The sequence below is a fragment of the Lemur catta genome, chromosome 1 (genome assembly GCF_020740605.2).
Source record: "Lemur catta isolate mLemCat1 chromosome 1, mLemCat1.pri, whole genome shotgun sequence".
Lineage (NCBI taxonomy): Eukaryota > Metazoa > Chordata > Mammalia > Primates > Lemuridae > Lemur > Lemur catta.
In genome coordinates this window covers 182,486,283-182,503,234 of record NC_059128.1, presented here as the reverse complement: position 1 = coordinate 182,503,234, position 16,952 = coordinate 182,486,283, and the positions used below count along the sequence as shown (strand labels likewise).

Here is a 16,952-nt window from a genome sequence, read left to right as displayed (position 1 = left end):
GCATAATATATTTCTAAACACTTTACCTGGGATGTTTCCACTGGACTGTCATTAAGGAAAATAAAATATGCAATAGTGATCTTCCAGTCAATAAAACAAACACAGAAATAAATATGAAACAAGTAGCCGGAAGGTCAATATGGACATATTATCTATTTATGCTTATATAATTACATGTAATATTATGAAACACTTTCCACCATTTCATAAAATTGTATATTGTAGGTTAGCCCAGAATTACCTTATAACCTTTAAAAAAATAGTATCTAATAGGTCTTATATAGTATAAATGTTACAGTATAACTGTTTTATGTACTATAATCCAAACATTTCTACATATTAATTCTGTTCCATGTAGGGAAAACCATACAAAAATATGGTCACTATGTTATTTATTTCCAAAGGCAAACCAATTTTTGAAAATGCCATTAGCACTGTTGATTTTCCTAAATGTCTGCTGTATTTGTCTATTCTTTTCATTCTTTAGGTTCCTTTCTTTTGGCTTCTATGGTATCCTAGACCCTCTCTTTTCATTCCATTGTGTGAATTCTCTCTCTGGATCTTTTATTGGCTCTTCCTATTCCTTCTTATCTCTCTGAGTTTCTTTAAATTGCCTTCAAACTATGTCTGAAGAGATGTTGTAAAGAGATTTTTGAATAAGAATAACTTTTGTCATATTAATAAATTGTAAGAGTTTCATATACACATCTTTTTCTCTTCCCTCTTTGCCTAGTCCAGTGGTGTGGGAACTGAGGAGTAGAGTCATAAATTAATTTTAATATCTTAACTTGGGGCATCAGTGCACTGGCATCCTTAATTCAGTGCACTGCTCCTTCATTCATTTAACAAATATTCATTGACTATGTGCCAAGAGCTGTGCCTGGCACTGGTGATTCAGAAATTATTAAGTCTTCTTCAAGGTGTTCACAGTCTAGTCTAGCAGTGGGGACAGACATGGGGGGAAAACGCAGTCGGAAAAGAGTGTAGCAAATGAAACAATTCAGTAAAATTCAACAAACCTGCATGCTTACCATGTGCCAAGCAGATGGCAAGGAGCACAGGGCTGGGCAAGGCCTTGCTCCTCACAGACTCCCAAGCAGCTGGCAAATGGTAAAATTACCCAGCACATGACAGAAAGAAAGTCAGAGAAAAGTCATAAAAGGCCCTTAGACAGACAAAAGACTTGATCAGCTGAACACTTTTAACAATCATTGACCTAGCGACGTGAGAAGAAAGTTTGTTTTCCAGATTTTTCATTCTGTCATTATGGAAAGCCTACTGCATGTCCAATGTCTTTCCTAGAGCCTTCTGCTCCCAGACAGCAGGCTTCCCTGCCCTGCCTGGGTGAATCCCACACTGGGCTTGCAACTCCCTCTCTGCCTCCCCTAGACCTTCAGTAACAAATCCTCAACTAGGTGATAGGAGATTATCTGATTAAAGTCATTCACACTAAGGAGTGAATGAGGCTTAATCCATCAAGAGGGTTTGCTTTGACAAAGGATAACTTGTTAACCCTAATGAACCGCTAATTGGAAGAACTTGGAGGGCTCTGTGGAAGGATTCCTCCTTCTCACCTTCCCACCCCCGCCCTTTCCGATTTCCTTCTCCTGAGTAAAGAATGGAAATTGGTCAGTTCAGAAATATTAGGGACTCTAACGTCACACATTTTTTTTGAACCCTCACAAGAGTTATAAAGATGAGGTGGTAATTGTGAGCCCATGCTAGAAATGTGGAGCCTGAAACTAGGGCTATGATTCTTAACTCCAACTGCCTTTTCGATCAGCAGACTGCAATCCAGACCAATTAAATCAGAATTACTGGGAGTGGCACCCAAGCATCCGTATTTTTTAACGCCTCTTAGGTGATTCCAATGTGCAGCCAAGGTTGCTTATTGCTGAGCTAAAGTTTAGAAAATGGAAATTACCCAAAATTAGTGGCAATCCATTAACCTACTCTGTTTCTTTCTTTGGCAAGGATAGTTTATTCAGCTCAACAGAAACAGTTATCTGCAGGAAACTCCGTCTCAAATAGAGCTAGGTTTGAGTAAACTGTTGCCCAAATGCATCTATAAATATGGGACTTGGGACTAGTTGAGAGGAGCTAAATTGGTGGTGTAAGAACACATTTTGTCATGCACCTGGTTGGAAGTGCTTCTTAGGCAATCAAAATATGTTGCACTTTATACCAGGTAAGCATTAGTGGCGTGTGGGATTAAAAACAAACTAGACAAACAGTCAAGATCACATAGAGGATAATCCCACTTATTCTAAAATACTTAGGTTGCTGTTTGCTTAAAATTCCATGCCCTGTCTCTTGCTAAGAAATTGTGATCATGAACATCCCTTGAGAATGACATCAGAGTCTCTGAAAGATAAAGTATGTCCTTGGCAACTTCCTTTCAAAGATTTTATATATATATATATATATACACACACACACACACAAATTAACAGGGCATACCTCATTTGAATCTTATTTGAAGGTAATTTAGAAGTCTTAATTTATGGCCTTTGTGAATGTGCTGTCAGTCCAATGGCCCCCTGCCCCACCTGGATGAGTCTGAATGCCCATATTGCTGCAATGGGCTTAGCAATGAGTAACTGCTGACAGGGCCTGGTTGGTTCTGTTTAGCTCTTGGTAATGAATGTGATTTTAGACAATGTGAAGCATTTTTTTCTTTTTAACTTTTCTGGCCATAGGTCACCAGCTCACCAGTTACTATTGCGTATTCATTCTAAGCCTTATTGCTGTAGACTTTCCTATTCAGTCCACAAACAGTTACTGAGCACTTGACATAATTCTGGCCTTTACTGGAGTTCTGAGGCTACGTGGTGAGCAAAACTAGACCTGAAGCCTCTTAAATGTACAATCTAGCAAGGACAATGAATATTAAATAGTAAGTACTTATCATCAATTAAGTAAATAATATAAATATATAAAATGGAGTGAAAGAGAAGAATGAGAGTGTGTAACTAGTGAATCTAAATTCAACAGATAGACAATTGTTATTTTTATGATCTCCTCCTGTTTTATTAAATTCAAAAGTCTAAAATTATAGTCATAAAAGAGTCATTACAGTACTTGTACCACACACGTAGGCTGCCTGAATTCCTCTTCATTTATAAGGACAGAATTCTATTACTAGTTGCATGAAGTAATGACTTTATTTCTGTTAAGTGGCAGGGTGTCCATCACACAGACCTCGAGGGCAAAGTCTGAAGAAATTTGTGACTGATCTTTACTATTATGCCCTTGCTGTGTTCTTGAAGTTACTTTCATTCACTTCCTGGGCTTAATCTTTGAAGGTTATGACATCTACAGACAAAGCCAGATCTCGCTTTGATACTTTCAAGGAGTACAGCATGTCAGCTTTTGAACTAATATTTGAAAATACAATGAAAATTCAGTTGTATTATCTTTTGTTTTGTCAAAATTAAAGGCTTTTTAAAAATATTTTTTCCTGAATGTAAAATTATTTTTTCTGTTCCTGGATATAAGGTAATGTGTGCTTATTTTAAATAATGTATCAAGTGCCTCTCATAGGGGTTTATTGATTCTCTTCAAGATACCAAAGTAAAGATGTTTATGCATGGCTATTCCAGACTAGCAATAGAGCAGTAGTCTCTAACTCCCACCCGCAAACTTACTCCCATGTACAGTGGAACTTCCTTCTGCAGCTTCAAGACTCCCACACTGCTGCAAAAGCACCTCCCTACTTGTCATTTTGTTTTTACAATTAAGTAAAGAAAAAGTTAACTATATCAAACAGGCTGGCCACTCTTGGCCTCTCTCTTTATGAAGTTGTATTTCTCTAAAGATAGTTTAAATTATAGACCTACTGAGGATGGTTTTTCCTCTTGGGAGGCCTTTGAAGTTTGTTTATTCTTCCAAGGTTCTAGAAGGTCTGTGTGGAACAAGCTGTAAATAGTTTGTCAGGGTCCCTAAATACCAAGAACTCCACGTGGGCACTGGAAAGTGTTAACTTTGCTCGATTAGTCTTGAACTTGTGGGAAAGGGCATGTTTGGCACCAATATCCAATTCATAGAAGGCAGACAGACAAAATTATTAGGAAGAAGGTACACATGGATGATATGTGGCATAACGCTGGATATTTTCCTTACCATGATGGAGGAAGCAGCTAACTGAAGTAAATCTATTTTGTTTATGAGTGGATTACCAGATGACTGAAAGGAAAACACTGTCTACTTTAGGACTATTGGCAACAGGTATGCACATGCCAAATATGGCACATGGGCCAGTTTACAATGGCAAGAGTCACTGCTATTGCAACCTTGCCCTTCTGCCTTTGTTGTCCACTACTCTTGGGGACAGGGCATACCCACCTTCCCCCCACTAAGTTGGTGCAATGGTGTGAGTATGAAACACACTTTGCAGAAGAGTCAGGACAGAAAAAAAAACGGAATGTTATTTCAAAGACTGCTGTTCTGCCCGTGGCCTTGGCTCCTGTGAAATAAAGACAAGCTTTAGGGTCTGTTATTAGGCAAAAGATTCAAGCAATCTCTCCAAGTCTTAGTTTCCTGTGAACTTAAAATGTCTACCTCATGGAACTGTGATAATAAATGACTTCATGAGAATTATTCTAACATAGGTTAGGTCTTTGATAAATTACAGCTCTTGTTATTATTTAAAATAGTAATTATGAATTTTTGATATAGAATTTTTAAAAAATAACAAGCTCCTATTAAACTTTGTCTTTTCAAAATGTGAGGATTCAAATTAAATTACAAATATTAAGAAATATACAGCTATTTCTTACAGGAGAGTATGGCTAAACAGAGAGACCCTTACGGTTTTTAAATTACATAAGTAGAATGTAATCAAAAGGGAACCCAAGCTCTTCCCTGAAATGATAAACATGAACTTGAGAAACATCACAATTACTTGGCCAGTGCACAGCTTTCTTTTATTCAACTTTCCTCACCACTTTCCTAGGAAAAACATGAAAAATACAAGTCAAACCAAGCCAAGAAAATGGCATCAACCATTTTAAAACAAAGAATATGGTGTACAGTTGCATGGAAACCACTTCCTTTTGAGCTGTATTTCAAAATTATTTTTTTACCTAGTCAGAGCTGTTGCCACAGAAAAGAAAATTTAGTTGTCTTCTCGCTTCTTTTAAGTAACACAAATCAAGAGATCGTTCCAGGCATTACTTCCTTTTTTTCGGCTCTTACTCTTCCCTCTCTGAAAAATATCTCTCCTGACTACATCAGAACAACCACGTTCAGAACTCAAAGAGGAGAAAATAATGATTATGTGTTGCTAAGTTCTATTTAGTAACAAACGCTTGGGCCACAGGAATGGTGACATCACCCACAGAAAGAGTAACATTTACACTTTTGAAAGAGATTTTTTTTCCTAACATGATGGGTCACCAATGAGAGGAGCAAAGCCAAATAAAGGCAGGAGGAAAGGCCTCTTGGCTCCAGAGCAGGCGTCCTTAGCATCCACTTCTGAAGGGCGGTCATAGCCCTAAAGTAGCTAAATAAAGAGTCAGGCCCCAAGTCCATGTACGCTTTCTACATTCTCTTCCTGAATCTAGTGTTCACATCAACAAATGTTTACTACGCTTAGTGCAGCAAACCCAGTGTCCTCATACTTTTAATAAGTTTGCTTCTTAGTTAATCTGCCCAGATCAGGAAGTGGCTTATGTTTTAGGAGTGCTCCCTAATGCACATTGCAGATAATCATGTGTTTATTCTCTTATAGGCATACACTTAGAAACCACACACTGCTTCACACTCTGCAATAATCTGGTAATATGGTGGGTCATCATACCCACATATTAACAAGATAGGATAGACGCATTGCTTAAATAGCACATAATTGTCTGTATCCCTCCACACCTATAACACCAGTAGCACAATGGTCCTCTATTTGGAGGTTGTCAGGAGCACTTGAAAGTGAACTTCTGGCTGCTACAACATCACATCTTCCTGCCTTGGGGACATCACAATTGCTATCCTTCTAGTCCACATTCAGTCCAAGGCTAGCTGGTAGTTTTTTAATTGCCAGCTTTTAACCCAAACCAGAAATAGAAAAATCAGTATTTGATACTATTAACTTTTTAAGTATGAAGGAAGGGCATTTGTTCTCATGGTCCCTAACTAATAAATATTGAGCGAGTATGTTGTTTACTTAATAAAAAATACATCCTTTTCAATAAGCTGTTCTATATTCCTTCCCCAAATCACATCCCTCAACCTCCTATTATTCCAAAAGAAGTATTGTCCAGCAAACTGAGATTTAAGAGACAACATTTGGGTCATTTAGATCTCTTAGAATAATAAAAGTAAATCAGACCAAATTTATAATTATTATGGAAAATGACAGAGTAAGTTACTTACTGCTACTTATAAGAGGAGTAGGCTGATGTTGCCTAGGGCTGGATAGTCATTGGTACTGGGATTTGGGAAGAATAAACAAGGGAACATTGTGGTCTCTCGAGGCTGGAAAACAGCCATTTCTTTAATCTTTTCTATTTCATATCCATGCAGAAACTAAGTATTATGATGAGGCCATTGCCAGAAGTCAGTGTACATATTTTCAAATGGCTATGATTAGGATCAATTATTCCGTGGTGATTTTGCTGAAGATCTTAAATTGACAAATTTAAATAATATTTGAGCCCTTTTCACTTTTACCAAATCTGTACCTATTATGGAAAGGAAAAGGCAAGAAAATGTAGTTATCCTCTAAAGGTAAACTTGGCTTATCTGTAATTTAACTAAATATAATAATTTATCTTATAAGAAAGCTTTTGACCTGTGTAGTAATCCCTGCTTCTCTTCAAACAACAGTTAGTCCTGGCCTGTGTTACCTGTGGATAATGGTCATTCATTGCGTTCCTATCTCCAACTCACACATGTGCATGTCCTTGCAAATGTTTGCTCACAATGTACAAATCCATTGCTTGGACTACAGTCTATGTGACCTGGCCCTTTCTCAACTCCAGCTCCTGAGCTTCATCTCCCACCACCCTCTAGGACCTAGGCTCCTTTCTGCTTCTCAAACATGCCAAGCTCGGTCCTGCCCCTGCACGTGCTAATTCACTCTTCCTGGACAGCTGTTCCCAGAGTCCTCTGCATGGTGCTCTCGACCTTTTCAGGTCTTAGCTTAAATATTACCCTTTCAAAGAGGCCCTCCCATCTCTGCTGGCTTTTCTTCTGGTCTCTATCACCATCTGAAAGCCCCTTTTTAAAATTTGCTTGCTAGTTTCCTCAATTCTCTCCCCATTCGACTGAAGCTTCCTTGAGGGTAGAAACTTGGCCTTATCCATCACTATTTCTCCAGCATAGTGCCCAATGCATAGTGCTTGATATATGAATTCATGAATAAACTCACTAACTCACTTCGAAATGAAAACGGAGGCTTCTCACAAGAGCTAAAATCTTCTCTTCCTGTAACCACTTCCTGAGAAGAAACATACATTTAGGGTCACCAAATAGCTCCTATGGTAGGACTACAGAATAGGGGAAAAAATGGCTCAATATTAAATTAATGTAATATTAATATATTTTTTATTTCTTTAAAATTTTTCTGAAATTTTCTCAAAAATTATTATCCCAACTTCTTTTCACCAAATGAAACAATTTCAATAGTTCAACTTTAAAGCTGCCTCTTTCAGGGAGTCTGGCACCATCACTGCACCTGGTAGTACAATTCTTAATTATTTTGATCTTTCGTGTGACATCTTATGTTTTTAATGTTGTGGCTGAAAATCCACTTATTTCAATATTTTCTCTATTAGTTTGTAAGATTTCTGCGTCAGGGCTGGACCGTATAATCTATAAATTCTTAACTATATTTAAACTACAGATTTGCCTACTTTGCTTCTCAATAAATAAGTAACAGGCAGTATAAAAACATCATGAAGATCCAGTTTAGAGACAGACACGCCAGGATCAATTTTGTGACCTTTATAAAGCTACCGACCTCTCTGAACTTCTACTTTTTTGTCCTTAAGTCTGTAAATAGGAATAAAAGTAGTAATTCCACGGGATTGATGAAGGTATTAATCATGTGAAGCACTTGACATACAATGACACAAGAAATGCACAGCATGTAATAGTAAAGCTATTATTATTATTAACATTACAATTATCATCATCATCATCATCATTATTTAAAGCCTAATAATGTCAAGAACTAAGTCACATATTTACATCCTCGAGTTTGACATTTTGAATACACAAGAAAAGCAGTTTTCCTGGAGTAGCTTTATAATCCTCTTTAAGAGCAAAAATAGAACAAGGAAGTAATTACAAAACAATATGTGAACAATATGCATAGATGTGAGGCCAGGATAGGCAGATGGTTAATCAGGAAAGGATTCTGGAAGGAGATTGCCCTTCCATCTGGTTCAAGGCAAGCAATGAACCCTAGCTGTCAAGAAGAGTGGGCACATGTTGTTCTTGGTGCTGAGGGCAGGACAGAACAAGTGCAAAAGCAATGGGGCAAGCAGTGCAGACCTATTGCCTCCCACCCCAGGATTCTAAAAGTTTGGTGGCAGCCAATGTAAGTTTGTCTCTTTTTAGCTCAGTGAAAAACAGCAAACACATAAAAAAAGAGAACTTCTCGGTCTATTTGTTGTCTCCAGGGACCACTTTTTGGTTTCACTTCCTTTGACTCAACATGGACAAAAGAACTCACACCTGACGATTGCATGGCAGTTGAGAGCACTACCATAACCATGGTCTCACCAAGACAGACTTGGGAGGTAGTTATTTTTATTATGTTGATTTTATTTGTATGAGGCTCATAAATGTTGAGATCTTTTGTTTAGTGATTATTTATTTATTGAGCACCTACTATGCTCCATGTATTCTATTAGAAAATGAAGAGGTAGTGTGAACAACACAGACCAAGTTTCTGCCCTCAGGGAACTTACATTCTAGTGGGAGGAATAAATAATAAACAATTGGATAATGAAATAAAAATTAAAATTTTGTATAGTATCAAGTGCTATCAAGAAAATTAAAATGGGGTAAAATAATAGAAATTTACTGGGATAGGGATGCTACAATTAAATATGTAGCCGGTCATGGGAGACATCTCTTAGAGGTAATGTTTGAGCAGAGACCTGAATAAAGAAAGGATTATGTCACAATAAGTTGTGTGGGAAGAGCATGCCAGGAAAAGAGAGGGAAGGCCATGTGCAAAGTTCCTGACTCAGAATTGAGCTCAGCATACGCTGGAGGAAAATGAGGAGTGGAGCCAGATTGCAATGAATGAAGAGATGAGAGATAGGATATGAGAAAGGACATGTAGGCAGAGACCAAGGCATATAAGCCTTAGTGAGAAATTTGGATTTTATCCTAATTAAAATAGGAAGCAACTGAAGAATTTTGATCATAAAATAACGTTTCGATTTCTATTTTAAAAGGTCATACTGGCAGGGATGCAAGAGTAGGAAAAGAGAGTTTCTTAGGAGGCTACAATAAGAACAGAGATATCCAGAATAAAGATGATAATGTCTTAAACGCTGTGCTCAAGATGTGGAAGAAGGGAGTCAGATTAGTGTTTGGGATATAATTTGGAAGTAAAACAGACAGGCTTGCTGGTAGATGGAGCGTAGGTGAGGAAAAGAAAGAAAGAAATTAAGGATGCTTTTGGCCTAGATAGCTGGGGATAAGGTGGTGCCATTTACTCACCAAGTGAGATTGGGAATGGAGCAGAGAGAGGGGTAGAAAATGAGCTTCATTTTGTGCATGCTGAATTTGAGATGCCTGTTAGCAGCTGAGTGAACATCTTTAGTAGTCAATTTGAGGTTTGAGTTCAGAAGCTGGCAGAAAGTTAAGGTGGTATGAATTTGATTTTTAAAGTTACAGGGCTATTCACTTGGACAGAGAAGTAACTTATCCAAGATCCATAGTCCGTAAATGACAGAATGGAACTTGAAAATGAATCTTTTGACACTGACCTACTTTCTCTTCCTACCACAAATATTAGGGTATATTTATAGTTATGAGTACTGGAGTAGAATATGGGGAAGTTTTGGGGACAGGAACATTCAAGAATCACATATAAAATGGTGACAACTTTTTCCAGTGCTTATGGCCTACACAAATTCACAATTGCTTCTTTTGTTTTTTCCTTACATAATTATTTTTTGTAAATGTGATGACATATACACAGTTAACTTAAAAAAAAAAAAACAAAAAACCTCTGAAATAACAAATCCGTAAGGTTAATCAAGTGCCAGTATGGCCATAGATATCTACTTTCTTTTTGGTAATTGTCACTTTTGAGAATGCCAAAGAGGATAATTTGACTTCAGACTAGATGCAGATTGAAGAGAATTGAAATACAAAGATAAAAGTTCAACCAATAACTCAAGCAGGTATTTCTGAATTGTGTCAATAGTATTTGAATTAGTAGGTATCAGGTTTGCTTTATAGAACTGTCTAGGGCAAGTAGCACTTGATCTCCACAGCTTAAAAACAAATTACAATAAATTAACTGCAAAAGTAAAACTAAACCATAAGAGTGTAAAAGAGAGGAACCCTAAAACTGGAAACAATGAACTTAATTGTATTTCTAGTGGATCCTGTGATCAGTCTGAAGGAAAAGTAAGAAAGAGGGAAGAAGGAAGAAAGGAAGGGAATGAGGGGAAAATCCAGAATGATGGGGCCCCATTGATCAAATGTAGACAATTTGAGCATTAAAATAATTAAGTCATTGAAAAAGAAGTTCTTGAGCTTGAGTCCATACCAGTAACAAATAGATAGACACATAAAATAATAATTAAATAGCTGTGGGAGAAGAGAGCTCTTTTGCTTATAATAAAATGGGAAAGTCTAATGTAAATGTGGAGGGAGTGCTGAAGTTGGAAAATCATCATTTTCTAACCATTATAGTAGAGATTGGCATTAGCTGAGAACATCAATGAATGCTAAATCCAAAGGGAAATTTTTGATAAGGAGCCATCATGATACAATAAAGAAATCAGGTAACACCTTGACTAGGCAACAAAAATTAACATCACAAATGTGGGAAAAATGAATATCACATGCCTCTCAATGTGATAGCATGAGAGAAAACAAAACGTCTATGTAGTATTCTAGCAGAAAATGCATGACCACAATCTAATCCTGAGGAAATGTCAGACAAATACAAAATGAGGAACACACTATTAAAATGAAAAAGAAAAAGAGAGAATTGGCCTATAGACTATATTCTTTAAAATCCTCCATTTCATAAAAGACGAATAAATGAGATAGAAGTGTTCTAGATTAAAGAAGACTAAAGAGACATAACATTCAAGAGATCTATTGTACAACATGGTGCCCATAGTTAATAACAATATATTGTATTCTTGATAATTACTGAAAGTAAACTTTAAGTGTTCTCACCACAAAAAATAAGTATGTGAGGTAATGCATATATTATTTAGCTCAATATAGCCATTCCACATACATATATATTTCAAAACATGTGCACAATAAATATATACAATTTTTGTCATTTAAAAATAGTACATTTTAAAAAAAGAGAGGACAAATATGGATGATAATTGACTCTAGACTGGATAATTTACTGGAGAGAAAAATATTATAAAAGGTATTATTAGATAAATAGCAAAATTGGACTATGGACAAACATTAGATAAAAGTAGTATATCAATGAAAATGTATGAAGTAATTATATGTAACTGTTATGTAAGAGATTATTCTTAGGAATCACACACTGAAATAAAGGGCCTTGTTCTATGTAACTTACTCTCAAGTGGTTTAGAAAATAAATTATGAATATAGAGAGAAAAATATCAAGAAAAAAGAATGAGGGCAAATTACAAAGCAAATTGAATAAAATATTAAGTAAATCTAGGTAAGGCTATAAGTATATTCATTATAATATTTTTATTTTTACAAATTTTTTGAGCTTCAAATTATTTCTGAATAAAAATATGTTTTAAAGTAGGAAAAGTGTAACAAGAGTTTCCCGTGAGCATTTAAGAAAATCCATTGCCATCAGATATATGATTTTATTTTACTCAGAAGGCAGCCTAATTGCACAGAGAATGTTTTTGCCGCGCCTCTAATTCAGATCTGTTCCCTAACACAAGACAAGAATGAAAGCAACCTGCTTAAAAATTTTCTCTTGTGCAAAGTGAAAATAAATTGACTTAAGGTATACTTAAAAAAATTCTACTAATTTTTTCCCAGAATCAGAACAAACTGTGATGATTTTTTTTCAAAATCATATTGCTATTTATTTTTTTCCATGGTGAGAAAAATTTTGAGAATATGATAACCATTACATGTTAAAAAAAAAAAAAAAGAAAGGCTCACACTGAAATATCTGTAAAGTAGAATAATAAAATAATAATGAGGTATGAAATTTTATACCAGTTCATAAAGCAACATCAATAGGCTAATTTCACTCCTGATCTACTTTCTGTGGTTCCAATATTAATGATTCCAATGCCATTTTAAGTTTGGATTCAAAAATACAAATATGGTATTTTTCTCAAATATTATTAGAAGTAACAAAAATACTAAACAAAAATAAAACCTATTTTCAGTACATGTATAGAATGATGAAAAATAAAACTGGAAAGAATTTTAAAAACATTAAATCTAAGTACCTAATTTTAGTTAATATAAAATAATGACAAAAATTAATGATGTCAGGCAAGTGATGGAAATATAATAATAATTCCCAAATAGCAAATAATTTACATTTTAAAGATAGAAAAATCAAGCAGTATTTTATTTTCTGCAATGTTGATGTATAAATTAAGTTGCATTTCATTTATCTTTTTAAATAGAAATATTCAGAAATGTAAAATGCCTTGCCTTTATCCTTTATACCTGCACAAATTATTTCCTGTATAAAACGGATACATGTTCTGTCTTACAGAGCACATGTACTGTCATAGTTCATATTTTGCCAACACAATCACTTTCCCATTTATTTAGCACATATTTTTGTTACTATAATAAGTATGCTACTTGCGGCACTTATTTGGAAGTCACAGTCATTAAAAATAAATAGAAAGTCCACAGATGTAGAAAGACACAAATTTGCTTTTAAAAGGCTGGAAGACCCTCATTATCTGAATTTAGAGGATTTTTGTTTTTTAATTCAAAACATGCCATCTTTCTTAGTTTGCACCCAAACCCTAATCTTTCTTTCAGGCTACAGATTTTCTTCTCTTTAGTTTTGCAAATGGGAAAAATGGCGGAAAGAAGGGAAAACCAAACAACCCTCCTCCAAATTATAAAGGTTTCAATGTTTCAATATTCATTTGAAAGTCAAGTCACTTATGTCAAAAACAAATAGCATTGTTATACCCAAGTGAAATTATTATTTGAAAAATAACATATTTGTCTATTTGTTGGGGTGGGATAGAGCCCTCTATAAGCAGGTCAGTCTCTTCTACAGATGGGCAGCTTTGGGAAGGTCAGAAAAGGAGGGAGACATGCAATAAGTGTGAGATTATCGACATGAACCCTGGATACCAACAGTCTGACAGAGCCCCAACGTATCTCCCACATGTCACAAAGTCAATCTAGTCTTGTTACAACAGAGACCACAACGCTATATACAGCGGTCATCTTCTTTCAGCTTTTATTAGATTCAATGAAAATTCTATCTTAGTTGTGTCACATGGATATAATCTAATGAAACATAGTAAAATATATACCTGTAGTTCAACAGTCAAAACTTATGTTTTCTAGCAATAAGTTATTTACATTATATCTAAATTCACTTTTAAAGTTTGGATTTGAGGGGAGGCTCTACATGCTTTTTTAAAATGACAGTATGTGAAATAAAAAATATTTGCAATGCATCCTGCTGTTCTCCTAATAATGACAAGAATGCCCCCCTCAACAATCTGTGTGTTTCATGGAAACTCAGCCAGATAAGCACTCATTTTTTCTTCTGTTAAGATAATATTCTCAAAGAGAGAGCAAATTCTTATTTTTCATAATCTAAAACTAGGCTGCTCGTTCAAATTTCATTAATTCTCAAAAACAGCAGTGAATCTGCTTGCCAGCAAGATAGCATTTTCTCTATTGCTTTGGCCTTCATTTGCTATTCTGAGTTACAGTGGTGACCAACTTAGATTGTAATTTCCTTGGGCTATGTTTTTTAAGGGTTGTTATCCATTATTTAGTGTAATACCACGCTGTGTATAACATACCCATGACATTTAATAGTCCATGATATCAAAATGTTTCATACTTAAAATTTTGGACATTTAAAAATACTCTTATCATTTGAAAATAAAAGGAGACAGAGAGGCATTAAAAGTGGTGGTATTTCAAATAACATAACCAAGTTCTGATGGAAGTAGTTATGTTTAATTAGTGTGCGATACATAGGATGAAGATGCACAATTTTAATGGATTTCTCACAACTATCAACTTAATTTTAAAATTTTGATCTAGTTGAGGATGTCAAACTTGAGTCAACATCTGATTTCCTGAATTTATAACACTAACAATCTGCTTTCCTTCTCCCTAAATCAAAAGACAGCAACTAGTGTTATAACATATTGCATGAAAATAGTTTTAAAAGAAACAAGTAGGTACCAGGCAATGTAATAGAAAGAACACCACTGTTTACCAAGATTTATAAAAAATTAAATCCATTAACTGATGGGATAATGTGGACTTTCTTTTCTGGAGCTATGAGATTAGTCTAATTTAAAAACAACTAAATTAAGCAAACATTCAAATATATTACTTGGAGTATTTACTTTACCAAATCTCACATGGCAAATGTGTGATGTCTGTCACTTTTTCAATATGGTTAAGTTATAAAAATGCTTAGAGGCAAACTATTCTTATATATATTTTTTAATTTATATATATATAAAACCAGAGTAGATCACTTATGCTCTATTTTTATTTTTAAAGCTGTGTTAAACACTGTTATGTTTTTACCAAAGCATAAAGGGACTAACAGCCTTTAAAAAGAAGATTTTAAAAACTATATTATGAACGCAACTGTATAAAATTATTACATTATGAATACAATTGTATGTTTAGGCATTACTCTAGATTGGGATAAACAAGAAAAACAGTTTCTATTGGATCTAGATTATTTTAGAATTTCACTAATAAGACCAGTTTCAGTTTAACTTTATTTCCAATTACTACTCCAAATAATCTGACTTTGGTTTAGTTCTGCTCTTGTTCCATTTTTAAGCATTATAAATATAAATTAATCTTGTTAAGAAAACAGTGAGTTTTAAAAATTAGATTTACTTATTTAAATTTTTAAATCATGCTATCTACACTACAAGTTACTTTATCTAAATGTAAATATCATAATGTGATGATATGAAAAATAATATTGAAATGTCACATTTAACATATTTTTAAAGTGGGTAAAAATAAATGTAAGAATTCTTTTTCTGGAAAGTTCCCAACTAATATGCAAAATGAACATTTGTGAAAGATTTTACAAATATTGGGAGTAACCTGGAGCTAGAGGAAGAAGAAAAATTCTCAAATTTATTAATAAATTATTTTGGCACTAAATTGTGTCCAAAATTATACATACACAAGAAAGAGAATGTTTTATTTTGCAGGTAAAATAATTTGGAGATCAATGAGAACTTTAAGTTTTTCCAAGTTTCTAAAAGGTTGTATGTGAAGTTGAACCTTTGTAAATTTATCAAACTTTTTCATTTAAAATATTGAAAACTTGAGAGAAGTATCAAGTTTATCTAATCTACTTTGTAATCTGGCCAGCGAGTAAATTGTTGGTATATAAATAGCAATCCAGATAAGAAAATGAAAAATAGCAAATAACACTTTCTTACCTCTATCCCTTAGTTATAGTTGTTCTTTAAGCTGCTTCATTGGTTGAGATAAACTACCAGCACCTCAAAAAGCTCTGTTCTCTAGTTATATAATTTTTTTTCCTCTGAAAAAGGATAGACCACCAAAAGAGGAAGTTGTGAAACAACAGAGTTATTATGCTTTATAGATTCTATGGAGAATGAAAAGTTATTCACAAAAGTTACTCTTGAAATCATTGTAAGAGACCATAATTTGTGCCTGCTATATATACATACATAATTAAAGTATACACATATTTATATGTGTAAGCAAATTTTAGAAAAGTTATTGAAACCTACACTTGATTAAGTAGTGCTCATTTACATAAGGAAATATGTCTTATGTGGCTAAATGATAATCATAGAAAAGTAGAAAATACTGTTCTATGAGGAAGAAAACTATCAAGGTAGTATATGGGGAATAAGCTTGCTTTTGTTAAGTATAATTAATTTAAAGTCTTTGGAGTATGACCTAAATGCTAATCGGACTACAAGCATCTTGTAAAAAGAAGAAGAAGAAAAAAAAAAAAAAACCTTCAGCAAACGAACATTTTCCTGGAATTTGGGTAGTGGTTTTTTACCTACAAGTCTTAAACTTCCTTTCTCATGAATAGTTGCCTGTTACATATAGATAAAGCATTGCAAAACTGAAACTGTTACTTATACTTGAGCTATGGTCTCTTACAACTTCACCCACAAGAATAAAAAACAGGTGCAGATCTTGCAATGCTGAACATTTAACTGGTTAAGTTTCTTACAGGATGGAGAAGTAAATAAAAATATTTAAAGGACAGTAGGAACAATGGCTGAAAAAAACATAAAACATTTGATCAAAGCAAATACTGCTGCCAACTTCAAATAAAAGGATATATGTATGTATGCATATATGTGTACATATCTTTATGTGTGTATATATGAATGTGTATATTTATATATTATACGGTATGTGTTATTATGCGTAATATATGATATATTTTTTATGTGTATGTGTTTGTGTGTGTGTTTATATGTATTTCTCAGAGGTTCAAGTTGCCAGATAATAGAAGCCAATGGGTGGTTTCAATTTCTGTGTGGCAGTTCCTCACACCCTCCCTTGCTTATTGGGGAAGTAGAAGGAGTGGATTGCAAGAA

General features: G+C 34.5%; 1 protein-coding gene across 3 annotated transcripts in view; it reads right to left on the bottom strand.

Moving 5' to 3' along the window:
- The window catches only part of MBNL1 (muscleblind like splicing regulator 1), a 192,317-nt gene extending 176,431 nt beyond the window's left edge, over positions 1-15,886 (bottom strand). The window contains exon 1 of one of the 3 annotated variants that reach the window (XM_045539487.1): positions 15,804-15,886. The gene's annotated coding sequence lies outside the window, so the exon portion shown is untranslated. The remainder of the gene's footprint in view (positions 1-15,803) is intronic. The other 2 variants (XM_045539506.1, XM_045539499.1) reach the window with 2 other exon arrangements.
- Between the last annotated feature and the right edge of the window lie 1,066 nt (positions 15,887-16,952).